This window comes from Lutra lutra, chromosome 1 (genome assembly GCF_902655055.1).
Source record: "Lutra lutra chromosome 1, mLutLut1.2, whole genome shotgun sequence".
NCBI lineage: Eukaryota > Metazoa > Chordata > Mammalia > Carnivora > Mustelidae > Lutra > Lutra lutra.
Window position 1 is genome coordinate 7764907 of NC_062278.1, and position 11790 is coordinate 7776696.

Sequence of the window (11790 nt, forward strand, 5' to 3'; positions counted from 1 at the left end):
AAGAACCCTTTAAGGATGTGAGTTATGGGGCCTTTCCTCCTGCCTTGGTTCCTTTAAATTACGCTCATAGCTTGGCAAAGGACTCTTAACTGCCTAGCCCATTAATCAGGCCGCGCCATAAATTTCTTGCCTCGTTGCCCTGTGGAGAATCCGTCTGGAAGATGTTCACGCTGGAGTAGTTTGGGAAACTCCCACATCATCAGTGGCCTTGTCGGGTCGGCCATCCCCCTGCACTCTGGAACACAGGGGATGGGCAGGGCCTCGACCCTGGGCGGTGGGACACACGCCTCAGCCCTCCGCTGTGGCTGCGTGGCCCGGACAAGCCACCCGAGCACTCTGGGATCCTCGTCTGCAAAACGGAAATAATCACATTTCTCTTTCTGGATGGCTTTGAAGGGTCATAAAGTGCATGAACCAGGTGACATTAGGTCAGGGGATAGCAACAGTAGATCCAAGGACACAGGCGAAGGAGGCCTGTGTCCCTGCTCCACAGGAGAGGCCCCCTCCTTCCCCGCCTTGCTCTAGCCTCCACTTTTGTATTTCATGGTGCTGCTTGAGGGCACGTGGCTGGCTCAAGCAGTAGCGCATGATCTCAGGGCTTCGAGGTCAAGCCCCATACAAGGTATGGTGCCTCCTTAAAAACAAACAAACTGTGGGGCTTGAATGGGGAGCCTCTGCGCCATAATGGCTGAAGAAATGGTGGGCCTGGGTTTTGCTGAGGGCCGAACCAATTCTGTCCCTTCCTGTCTCTCCGAAATGCAAACAAGGTAGAACGCGACCCCCAGAGGACCCCGAAAATTGCAAACCCCAGCTTGAAAGGCTGGTCCCGGTTTCCTAGGGCACTTTCCTGAAGGAGCACCACCCATCCTCACAGCCAGAGGGCACTGTTTTTCCTTTTAGATCCTCATCCTCGAGTGTCTTTGGCAACAGCCCAGGTTTTCCCCCCAGGTGCACCCCCCAGGGTGAGTCTTCCATGGTTGAGGTATCATTGCTCCATTCCACAATAATAGCAAGATTTCAACCCAGGTGTGGAGCGCATGAGTCTGAATCCAGGCTGAACCTTGGTTCCGTCCTCAGCACCGAGTGGCCACCAGCCCGCAGGAGCTACCTGCTTCCAGGAAAAGCTGTCACACATCTCAGGACCCGAGCCCTTAGGGACGCCTACCTGGCACATCCTTAAACCTAGAACTAGATGGGTGCGGAAAGCAGGGCCAAAATGAGCCCTGACCGTGTCTAAGACCAGTGGGTGAGGGTTGACTGAGTTTGAGATCTCTGAGCCTTCCGAGCTGCCCGCGCTTGCCCGTCGGCAGCAAGGCTGCGGTCCCCCACTCTCTCCACATTTCCAGGGTTAGTCTTTGGCCAGAAGCTCTGGATCGATCTCTCTCTCGCTCTCTCGCTCTCTCTCTCTCTAGAGTCCTCAGACAGGATCCCCACTGTATCCAACGATGCTGGGATACGCAGCCATCCCGCAGAGAGAGCACCTATATAACACCTACCAACCTTAAAAATAAAACTGCTAGTGAGCTCACCAGCAAAAAAAAAAAAAAAAAAAAAAAAAGGAAAAGAAAAATGAGTTTATTTGGGATTAGCTGAGAATTGCAATCTGAGACAAGCAAGCCACAGCAAAACTATAGGCAAATCCAACGAATAAAGGAGAGAACCACTCTTTATAGAGGAGAGCAGCTGTTCTCAAAAGAAAGTCCTTTGCGGTAAAGTGGGAGTTTGAAGTATAGTGGCTTCTCATTGGCTGAGCTGTTGCCAGGGGAGGAGAAAACCTTTCCTACCGCCGGGGGAGCAAAGTAGCATCCCTGTGCAAAGTACCTCACTTTCTGCAGGGTCTGCAATGGATGCAGAGTGCTGGGCATAAAAGCTCCCCCTCACAGCCTCCTGACTCCATCCTAAATGGGGTTTCCTTTTATTAAGTTTCACGCAGACATCTGAAAATTAATGTACTGTGAATTTCTAACCCTGCCTCCAGGAAAAGTGTGGATAGCACAAAACAAAACAAAACCAAACCAAAAAATAGGTTAGTTATATATTGGTTGTTCTAGATGACTCTATAATAAACGTAAATGAAGTAAAAGACTCCTTCCACTTTATTACATGTCTGAAGTCAGTAAAGCAAGTGTAACATGGTTTGCTGTAGACCTCTGACCTCTCAAATTTTTCTCAGAATGTACTCATAGTCCTATATCCCTTCTTAATTTAATTCCTGCTTCTTCCCCTAATTATTGTGTAATTCAGTGGTATCCTTTTTAAAAATCAAGTCATTATTATACCACCAGCAAACTAAGAGAAAGAGGGTAGCGGGGGATCACTTTTTGAAAAGCATTTTTTGGTGCCCCTTGCATCTCAAACGTGGCCTTACTAAGGATTACACATTTGAGATTTTTTTTCTTTCTTTGATCTTTTTTCTTTTTTTAATGTGTTATATCTTTTCCTTACCTTTTAGTTTTTAAGATAAAGTTTATATAAAGTGGGATGCACGGATCTCAAGTACACCATTCAGTGAGTTGTGACAAATGGATAAAGGTGCATGGCTCAAGCCCATACTGTAACACAGAACATTTTCATCACTGAGAAAAGTTTACTCATATCCTCCTGATTCATCTTCCTGCCTATGCCCAGCCCCAGAGACACCCACTGTTGTGACTTCCATCAGCATAGTTTGTCTTGTTCTGGAACTTCATAGATCGAACCAAACTGTGTGTACTCTATTGGGTCTGGCTTGTTTCACTCAACGTATTGCTTTTAAGATGCATTCAGTTTCATATATCAGGAGTTTGTTGTTCTCTGAGTAATAGTCCATTGCATGAATTCATCACAGTTTCTTCATCCACTCTCCTATGGATGGAAATTTGGGTTGTTTTCAGTTTTTAGCTAATAGGAATAAAGCAGTTATGAATGTCCTTATACATATGTTCTAAAGGGCATACATTTTTACTTCTCATGGATTTATCTGGAAGTGGAATTGCTTGGTCACAGGGAAGGTGAGTGGTTCACTTGATAAGAAATGGCCATTTTCCCTAAGACTGTGCCCATGGCCACATATGACAGTTGTGGTGACCTCCCCTTCCATAACACTGAGCATTGAGGGTCCTTCACATCAGCTGTTCTCCTGGGGTGTAGAACTTCATTATGGTTTTAATTTGCATATTACTAATGAATATTGAACACTCTCTTATGTGCTTATTGGCCATTGACTTTGTTTCCTTTGTGAATTCTATATCCAAGTATCTTGCTCCCTTTTACATTGGGTGGTTTGTCATATCATCATTGAGTTATAAAAGTTCTTTTCCTAGAAGTTTTTTCTTTGATGCTTTCTTCTACAGATTTTATAGTTCTAGCCCTTATATTCAGGACCAGGATCCACTTCAAGTTAATTTTTTTGCATGGTGTGAGATAAGGGCCGAAGTTCATTTTTTTCCTCGTGGAAATCCTCTGGCTTCAGTGCCATTTGTTAGAAAGACTACTTTTCCCCCATTGAATTATCTTGTCCCCTTTGTGGGAAATCAATTGACCATGTAAGTGGGGAATCTATTTATGGAGTCTATAGTCCATGCCAATGACCTGTCTACCTGTCTGCCGACATAGAGTCTCAAGTGCGATATGGTGGAGACAGAGATGAGTCAATAAGCTCACAGTAGTAACCTTAGTAATGGGCACAGGTGGTAGGTTCATTACACTATTCTACTTTTGTGTGATAAAATGCTTTCAAAAAGAGACCGCTTCAAAAAGCATGGGGGTGGAATGTGTAACACCAGAAATGTAAATTAGGGCAATCTATTTTCACATCACCAATCTGATGTTTAGCAGCAATACTAAATTTGTCTTGATAATACAGAGTTGTATTTTTACCTCAATATATACATAAACCCATATCGTCTATTCCAAATAGATGAAATATTTAAATGCAAACATCATACAAGTAGAGGAGAATTTTGGGAGCGTGCTTACATTATCCTGAGATGAAGAAGTCTATTTTAGCATGACAGAAAAGTCCAAAACATAAAGGAAATGATTGACATCTAAAAGCATGAAGACATATAATGTTCATTGAAAAAAAAATCATAGACATATTAAAAGATAAAGGACAAAGGGCAAAGCAGCCACAGGGTGGTTATTATAATATATAAAGGCTCTTTAAAAATCATTAAGAGATGGGGAACCTGGGTGGCTAGGTCAGTTAAGCATCTACTGTCAGCTCAGGTCATGATCCCAGGGTCCCGTGATGGGCTCCCTGCTCAGTGGGGTGTCTGCTTCTCCCTTTCTCTCTGCCCCTCCTCCCTACTGGTGTTCTTTCTCACACTGGTTCCCTGTCTCGCTCACTCTTTGTCTCTCAAATAAATAAAATCTTCTTTAAAAATCATTAAGAAAAAAAATCATTAAGAGATACAGATTTCAACTGCATTAGTAATGGTATTTTTAAGTATCTGGTCAATCAATAAGTTTATTTGTGGAATTTCTATACCTTTTTGGTTTTTATTAGACATTTTATAATAAGTTTAGGATAATAAAACCAAAACAAAACCATAAGAAAAAGAGGAGCAACCCACTAGCAAATTGAGAAACGGGTAAATAAATGCTCATACCACTAAGCAAATGTGAGATGGTGATTTATAATAAGAAATATATATATCCGGACTTTGTCCACTGTTCCTGGCACATAGATTCAAAACTTGGAATTTCCCATTTAAGAACCATATGGGCATCTTTTGTTATAATATTTGGGTTTTGGGTTTTTTTTTTTTAGATTTTATTTAGGGACGCCTGGTGGCTCAGTTTGTTAAACATCTGCCTTTGGCTCAGGTCATGATCCCAGGGTTCTGGGATCAAGTCCCGCATTGGGCTCCCTGCTCATTGGGGAACCTGCTTCTCCCTCTGCCTGCCACTCCTCATGCTTATGCTCTTTCTTTCTGACAAATAAATAAATAAAATCTTTAAAAACAAATAAATAAAGATTTTATTAAAGAAATCCCAACTCACTACCTCAGAACCACTCTTCCCTTCTCTCCTCACAAAGAGCCTTCAAGCAGGATCTGAAGATCTGGGCAGAACCGGCTCAGCTTCCCCTGCCACGTACCTCAGACCCTACAAGGGCACCACCGCCCACTGTCTGAGCACACAGCTGTTACCCAGGGTCACCTGGAGTGAATCAGGAGGGCTGGGGGGCTCAGTGTCCATTCAGCTTTGACCTCACGATGCACAGTGTGTCATCGAGAGAATTTCAGTCAGTTTTAAAATGGCAAATCCAAATAAGGAGTGCACGGAAAGGCAAGACCCACTACAACTTAGAGAAGAACGTTTGCCTAAAACAGCAGCTCCTAGAGCTGACGGGGCTTTTAACAGAGCTCGCCCTGTGACCAGATAGCAAACACTCATGTTGCTTGCTGTCGGCAACAAAAATCTTTTGACTGAAGACAAAAATAATTATGGGTTGACCTGCCTAAGCCCTAGGATTAATTAAATGGGTCAGATGAGCTTTAGACAAGAGACATACATGTAATAACTATAATAATACAAGCCATCCCCCCTTCACCACAGGGAGTACATTCCCCGACTCCTAGTGGATGCCCGAAACCGGGACAGTGCTGACCCTACCTATACTACCTTTTTTCCTAATTATACATACCTATGATACAGTTTAATTTTTCAATTAGGCACAGTAGGAAATTAACAACCATAACTAATAATCAACTAGAACAATTAAAACAATATTTTGTAATAAAAGGAGGTGAATGTGGTCTCTGTGTGTGTGTGTGTCAATGTATCTTCCTGCACTGTCCTTCAGTGACGGGAGATGATAATATCCCTCCGTGATGAGATGAAAGGAGGTGAGGGATAGGGCGGGAGGCGACTCCTGATGGTACACATGAGGATCCTCCGCTTCCAGACTGCGGTGGACTGCGGCTAACTGAAGCCGTGGAAAGCAAAACCACAGGGAAGCATCATAACCAACCATAAATTGGTCGATCCTAGCCAATAATAATTTGAATGTTCTTATCTCTTTCCGTCACAAGGGAGAGACCCCCTCTGTCACCTCTGCAAAGGGGATTTCCATGCACTGAGACCCTGGGACCGCAGCAGGGATGGCGGGCATGGGACAGGCCCCCAAGGATCCTGGACTCTGGGACCATTCTGGGGAGCACCTGTCACCGTTAAAGTGTCCAGGGTCCTCCAGTCCCTCCCTGCATGGCCTCCACTGCTCCCCCTCTCCCCACCCGAACTCTCTCCTCCTGGTGGATCCCCCTCTGGCCTATGACACCCGAGTCAAGCCAGACCGTAAAAGGGGAGTGGGAGTTAAGCCAAACTTGGTGGAAACCCTGAAATAAAAAGGATAGGAGGGGCTGGTGACATAAAGAACACGTGACCCTTCCCATATGATGATGGTAATTTCCAGAGACTGTTCTAAAGAATGAGGTCACCGATATGAGGTCCGTGTCACTGCACGGGAGAGGATGCACTCCATCACGACCTCTCTACCGCGATGACCCTCATTCAGGAGTCACGGTCCTCCCCTGTGGTGTCAGCCCTTAGAGGACATCTGAGGAACCCATAGTCTGGCTGCTGAGCCCCACTCAGCCTTCGCCTCCTCCCATTTTCACTTCGGATTTGGCATTCCACCAGCCTGACTCGGTGCTTGAACTGGTTTCCTGCAGAGACTTGAACAAATTAGGACAACTTTAGGGACTTTACGCAACACCAGGGCATCATCTTGTGGTGCTGGAAGTCACAAGTCCAAAGTGGGACTTGTGGGGTTCAAATCAAGGTGTTGGCTGGCCTGTGTTCCTTTCTGGAGGATCTAGAAGAAAATCCATTTACTTGCTTTTCCAGCCTCTAGAGGCCACCTGTAATCCCTGCTCTGGGGCCCTTCCTCCATCTTTAAAACCAGCAACTCGGGCTGCGTGCTTCTCACAGGGCCATTTCTTGGGCTTTCCCTCTTCTGCCTCCTCCTCCACTTACAAGGACTTTTATGATTATGTTGGATCCAACCAGATGACCTAAAAAAAAGCTCTGCATCTCAAGGTCATCTGGTTAACCTTAATTTCATATTCTACCTTAATTCTCCGTTACTCGTAACCTAATATATCAAAGGTTCTGGGGAGCAGGACGCAGATGCCTTTGGGGCTGCGGGGCATTATTCTACCTCCGTAAAAACACCACAGCATTTGCATCTCTCTGCCTTTACCCACACAGTTCTTTCTGCCAGGAATGCCATCTCTGTCACTCCTATTCCCATTTCTCAGACAAACTCATTTCTTATTCAAGATCTTTCTCAAGTGTCACATCCTCTGTTAACCACTCAACTCTTCTTCTGAACCTGTAAAACCTTGAATCAGGCCCACACTATATTAAGACAATTATCTGTGCACTCCAGTCCCACTAGATTGAGAACACCCAGTATTCTCCATCTCAGGAACCTTTTTCATTCAACAGAGCTGCGGCATTGCTTTGTCAATGAAGGGCTGTATTTCTAGTTTGTCAGCTCTTCCTTGGATCTACTTCTCTGTTCCGAGACCAGCACCACTCTGACTTCATTCAGTGGCTTTATACATGTTCTAATACCTGCTAAATAAAGCAAGTTCTCCCACCGTCACGCTCCCTGTGTGCTATCATTCATCTTCCTCCTGCCTCTCCAGCACTGCTTCTTCTGTCCTGATGAAGGGGGCTACACAGGTGTGTACCTGCACCAACACTGATCAAACCATACACTTTAAATATGTCTATCTATCAAAACTGTCAGGCATTTGTAACGCAATTGCAATCAAGATACCACCAGCATTTTTCACAGTGCTAGAACAAACAATCCCAAAATTTGTATGGAACCACAAAAGACCCTAATAGCCAAAGCAATCTTGAAAAAGAAAAGCAAAGCAGGAGGCATCACAATTCTGGACTTCAAGGTCTCTCACAAAGCTACAGTCATCGAGACAGCATGGTACTAAGCAAATAGCAGACACATAGATCAATGGAACAGAATGGAGAACCCGAAAATGGAGCCTCAACTCTAATCTTTGATGAAGGAGGCTTGAATATCCAGTGGAAGAAAGACAGTCTTTTCAACAAATGGTGTTGGGAAAACTGGACAGCCACAAGCTGATGAATGAAAATGGATCACTTTCCGATACCATACACATAAATAAATTCAAGATAGATGAAAGACCTAGGAAACAATCAAAATCCTAGAGGAAAACACAGGCAGCACCCCTTTGACCTCAGCTGTAGCAATGTATTCTGCAAGTGAAGGAAATAATCAATAAAACTAAAAGACAACCTATGGAATGGGAGAATATATCTGCAAGTGGCATATCTGATAAAGGGTTAGTAACTAAAATGTATAAAGAACTTATCAAACTCACCCAAAAAATAAATAATCCAGTTAAGAAATGGGCAGAACACATGAACAGGCACTTTTCCAAAGAAGACATGCAGATGACCAAAAGACACATGAAAAGATGTTCAGCATCACTCAACATCAGGGAAATACAAATCAAAACCACGGTGAGATACCACCTCACACCAGTCAAAATGGCTACAATTAACAAGTCAGGAAAAAAACAGATGTTGGCAAGGATGCAGAGAAAGGGGAACCCTCTTACACGGTTGGTGGGAATGCCAGCTGATGCAGCCACTTTGGAAAACAGCGTGGAGGGTCCTCAAAAAGTTGAACATAGAGCTAACCTGTGACCCTGCAATCACACTACTGGATATTTGCCCCAAAGATACAGATGTAGTGATCCGAAGGGGCATGTACACCCAAACGTTTACAGCAGCAATCTCCACAATAGCCAAATTATGGAAAGAACTCAAATGACCATTGACAGATGAATGGATAAAGATGTGGTATATTTACACAATGGAATATTACTCAGCCATCAAAAGAATGAAATCTTGCCATTTGCAACAATGTGGGTGGAGCTAAAGGATATTATGCTGAGCGAAATAAGTCAAAGACAAATATCACGTGTGGAATTTAAGAAACAAAGCAGATGAACACATGGACATCTGAACAGATGAACATGGGGAAGAGAAGAAAAAAAAAAGAGAGAGGGAGGGAGACAAACCATAAGAGACTCTGAACTACAGAGAACAAACTGAAGGTTGATGGAGGGAGGTGGGTGGGAGATGGGCTAAAAAAAATTAAGAAAAGAAAACCATCATCAGGCGATTCTTAAGCCTCTAGGCTGACTGCAAGTAGCACTTCAGGAATTTCTCACAGAAGCAGGTGGTTAGAATGAAACTAAGAATGTTTCTTTTCCTTCTTTAGGAAACCCCATATTAATAATTTGGCTCATCTGGTATGAATTAGTGCTGCTGGCTAAGCACCTCGCCTTGGATGGCTGCCCAGATACGCCCAGCAGCTTGCAGGGAGTGCCCCACAAATGGCTTCCACGGCACGCCCCGCTCCGGGGGGCTCACAGGGGAGACCCAGCCACAGGTGGGTGCCTGTCAGTCACCTTCCTTCAAGCAGTGCAGTGGAAGGGAGTGGCCAGCCAGGCTCCCCCTCTTACCTGGCTTCTGACTCTGCAGCACCTCTCGGGGCAGCCTCTGGGAGTCTGAGATGTGGCCCCTTCCTTTGGATAGCTTCCCACAGCACAGGGCGGGTCTCAGGCCCATGCCCTGGTGAGGCACCGCTGCGAACTTGTCTGGTGTGCAGTGACTCATGGCCGTACCCTCTCCAGGTCTGGAGGTTGGCTCTGGAAGGAGCTGGCTCTCAGTCCCAGGACTGGAGACTGCTGCCTAAACCCTACCTAGAGTTCTCTCATTGGCCAACTCTCCATTCCTCCGGTTAGTATTCCTTTTTTTTTTTTTTTTTAATTTATTTGACAGACAGAGATCACAAGTAGGCAGAGAGGCAGGCAGAGAGAGAGGAAGGAAAGCAGGCTCCCTGCTGAGCAGAGAGCGCGATGAGGGGCTCGATCCCAGGACCCTGGGATCATGACCTGAGCTGAAAGCAGAGGCTTTAACCCACTGAGCCACCCAGGCGCCCCGGGTTAGTAATTCTTTTTTTTTTTTTTTTTAAAGATTTTTTATTTATTTATTTGACAGAGAGAGAGAGAGATCACAAGTAGACGGAGAGGAAGGCAGAGAGAGAGAGAGAGGGAAGCAGGCTTCTTGCTGAGCAGAGAGCCCGATGTGGGACTCGATCCCAGGACCCTGAGATCATGACCTGAGCCGAAGGCAGCGGCTTAACCCACTGAGCCACCCAGGCGCCCCATCCCCAGGTTAGTAATTCTTTACACTGAAGTCTCCCTGTACCAACTACTGTGTGTTTCTTGTCTTCCGAGATGGACACAGCTGAGAAAACCAGTCTGAAGGACACATGGGCAGTCTCTCGTGGAAAAGGAAGGATGTTGGAGCGAGTGGTGCCAGGAGCTCAGAGGAACCAGCACCTATGGGGATGGCCACCACCGAGTCCTGGTTCTCCTGCTGCTGGGTAGCCCCCTCCTACACTGACTAGGGCTGACTGGGGGACCAGGAAGACATTGTAGAAAGGGCAGATCGTCCCAATGAGCCACAGAACTTTGTGGTTTCCCCCTCAAGCTCCTTATCTGGCCAACGTGAGGGACTATGTCATGAGGCTACCTCAGGAGCCCTCCGGGGAGTCTCCTCTCCAAATTCTGTGAATGGTGGAGGCCTCCAGCCAAGCGCCTTTAAGGGAGTTGCCTCAGCAGGGATCCTCCAGCCCCGGTAAATCTTCAGACGACTGCAGGCTCCACTTGAGTGACCCCAAACCAGGGCCACCCAGTGGAGCTGCTCCAAACTCCTGGCCCAAGGAAACAGAGCATAATAAGTTATTAGTATTTTAAAGCCACTAATTGGAATGTGGGGGTAATTCTTTACATAGCATTCAAGAACAAATACACACGGTCTCAAAGTGTCTCCAGCAAAATGCCTATTACTTAGGAAGGGAAAATGAGGAACTTTACCATGGAGAGCATTGAAACATACCACTGCAGCAAAGCGATCAACATTAGCATCACTCTGTATGGAAATACAGCAGCACCTGCCTCCCAAAACGAGCTACTGACAACAGTCCGTGATCACTTCCCGCTATGCTTGCCAAAAATGTATAACCTTCAATTAACCACAAAAAGCATCACAGCAACCCAAACCGAGGGAAACCAAAACTGAGGGAAATTCTATAGAAGAAGTAGCCAGAGCTCTTCAAAAACGCCAAGGTCATGGAGAAAAGAAGAAGAAGAAGAAAAAAAGACCAAGGAAATGTCTGAGCAGGAGACTAGGGCCATGGGAAAAATCAGTGCAGTGTGTGGCCCTGGCTGGGACCTCATCCAGAAGCCTGGTGAAGTTTAAAGAATCATAGTGTCATCCAGTTTCCCGGTTTCATGATTGTATTAATGGTTACAGAACGTGTTCACTTCAGAGGACACTGGATGACAAGTATCTGGGATCTCACCATCTTACTTTTGTAACTTTTAAAAAACCCTGAAATTATTTAAAAAGTAAAAGTTAAAAATAATATCTTTCAAGAATGAAGGTTTTCAAGTATCAAAAAGCAAAATAATTTACTACCCACGGACTGCAGTAAAAAAGAAACTAGAAGGTGGTCTTCGAGCAGAATGAAAATATTTCTAATTAGAAGCTCAGATGTGCGGGAAGAAATGAGTACGAAAGAGAGTAAATCTGAATTTGGGTGAGCCCTATTATGGGCTGACTGTATGAGGAGTGATCATAATCTATGGTGGGTTAAAGTTATATGGAATTAAAATATGGTAACAGCACATAAATTGAGGAACGCTCACAGTTTAAAATATTCTGAAACCTATG